This window comes from Cebidichthys violaceus, unplaced genomic scaffold (assembly GCF_023349555.1).
Source record: "Cebidichthys violaceus isolate CVI_PGR_0920_01 unplaced genomic scaffold, fCebVio1.0.p SCAF_44, whole genome shotgun sequence".
NCBI classification, from domain to species: domain Eukaryota; kingdom Metazoa; phylum Chordata; class Actinopteri; order Perciformes; family Stichaeidae; genus Cebidichthys; species Cebidichthys violaceus.
The window spans coordinates 229,749-232,450 of NW_027176639.1; positions in this window are offsets into that span (position 1 = coordinate 229,749).

Below are 2,702 nucleotides of genomic sequence, written 5' to 3' on the forward strand. Positions count from 1 at the left end.
ACCCCGTTAATAACAGGACGCTATGCGATGCACCCTGCGTTGTTAAACAAAATATTGAAATTATTTATAGATACGCAATTTGAATTACATTTGTTCTTGCTAGACTTGGATCACGCGTGGTCAGCCCAGGTCTCTCTGCATCTCAGGATTCTTCTTTGACTGCAACACCAACATGTCGTCCATGTTTTTAATGAACCCCAGCAGTAAGGGGGATTTCAGTTTCCACCCAGCCTGGAAAATGTTTGCACGCCTTCCCCGTGTTGCTATCCCCTCGTTTACTGGTTGACAAGTCAAGTCAGTCTATAGGTTTCCGAACAGCTTCAGTAAAATAGCTGTATTAAGGCAAAGACAATGCAGTGTGTTTGTTGGTAATGTGGTGAAGTGGGACCTCTGCTCGCAGGAGGCCGCGGACCTCTCGCTCTTTCGTTGTTGTTTGAGCAACGAAGTCACGCTAAGAAAAATCAGCTGGATCCAGCTTACAATGAAAAAGTATTTATAATTCACAAATGCTAAAAAGACAATTACAAACTGAATTACACTGTCGACAGTAAGGAATCGCGAAACCGAGTTCAAAGACTCTCCCCCCCTAACCGGCCTACAAACGCCAGTTTACAGTAAAGAAGATCGCCAAGAACTGAACAACATCTCTCCGAACAATGTTTTTATACCCAAAAGTCAACGGTTTACATTCAAAATCTAGTAACAACTTCAGTGGCTGGCTAAAATTCAATTGTCTCCTCCTGGCCTCAGACAATGCTCTCCATTGGTCTAAGTGATCCGCATAATGTCTGAACAGTGTCCTCTGGTCCGACCTGTCCTCCTCCTCATAAAACAGCGTTTACCCGACCCCCATGTTTTCTTAGGGCTGTCTTCATCTACATCTCTGTTTGATCAAAACATCTCCTTGCCCCACTGTCCACACCCCACATTCCTGAAGTCGGCTCACCAAACTCATCACATTATCATACAGTTGTTTTCGGATCTGAAAAGCCCGTCTCAAAGGTCTCTCTCTTTCCCTCAAAACATTCAGTAACTGTATTTTATAGTTTGATACATAGAATGATTATACTTTTATGATTTAACACTTTTCCAAACAAACATGTTATAACATTATATCCACCACTAGGAGTGATTATTAAACACACTAACATTGCTTTTTAACATTAAATTCTTCACAGTAACTCCGCCTCTAAATGGAGCAGTGACGGTCAGGACAATTGTGAATGTGAAAGCAGCAGAAGGATTGATGACCCTGGATGTTTATCTTTCACTCACCGCTGCTCCGTCTCTCTTACCGGAGCCAGAAAGTGTGCGGCGTACGATATCGACGCGGTGATGGAGGACGCGTTACCTGCAGTGATGAATGGTGGTCCACTTCGAGCCACGGCAGAACTACGTGCCTGAGCCGGTCCTCTACCGCGCTCCTCTGTATACAGGACCTGATATGATCAGACAGGATTTTATTGTTTTGCTCAAGGGCACCTGACCACTGTTGGTGTCCAGAATCTCTTTCACCATTGCAGCAATGTACTAGATAGCTAATTAGATTTGACTTTTTCCTTCTACTCTTCTTTTCTGTCTCCATCCGGGTCACTCAACTCATTGTGTTGCAACAGTAACGCTTCCCTCCACATGAGCTCCATTCAAGCCGGTTTTTTTTTTGGTAAGTCATTGGACGAACGCGCTTCCTGGAAATGACGGTACTCGCGTAGCCTTGGGGAGAGAAAAAGATGGAGGGATGGACGGTGGATTCAGGAGACGGATGAACGGAGACGTGTGGCCACACACACATACAGGCATTCAGATGTGAAGGGTTCTCAAAATAACAACAGAAAAACAGGGAAGAGAAAAGCGAGGTCAGTCGAGACAGAAGCAGTGATGATCATCAAATGAGGAAATGTTTCCACCAGAACACACACACACACACACACACACACACACACACACACACACACACACACACACACACACACATCAGCAGCCTATTTGTGTCACTTAGGGCATGCAGCGCAAACACATAAAATATGGCTTTTCAAACACATTAAGTACACCCACTGCAGTCCTGGGGTAGAGTGCAGACACACTCCGTCTCCGTCTCCGTCACGCACACAGCCTGACCGCCTGTCACAGTATTTGCTGCACAGTTTCACAACAAGTCGCCGTTCGCTTCACACGAAACGCTGTGGTACTAAATTAGCCCACACAGAGAATATTGATCATATACGGTTGTGCATCATTCAGTAAGTTTATAAGAGCCTGTATAATATACTCTCTGTGTCTCTGTCCTTCACTGTCCCACCTGGACGGACTACAATGTACTTTGAATATTCGACTTATTAATCTGATTTTGTGCAGGTTTGGATCAGTTGCTCTACGTTGTATGAAGAGGTTTTCCCTTTAAGCTGTAAATGGTGATGAGTTGTCTGGCTTTGTGGGCGCATTACCAGGACATCTTAGTTCAGATGTGAAACCTTTCTATTTATTAATCTCACCTTTATGCGCAGAGAATAAAAAAAAATTACATTCCTCCTGATCAATCCTTTTATGAGTCAAGATAATGCATTATGAATGACAGTGAATGTGCTGGGCGTAATAACATGCCCCAGTCATTCTGACAGCACAGTGTTGTATCATCACACACACACACACTCACACTCTCTCTCCTCTGTGGATTAACTCAGTGGGAAGAGGACACGGCTGAT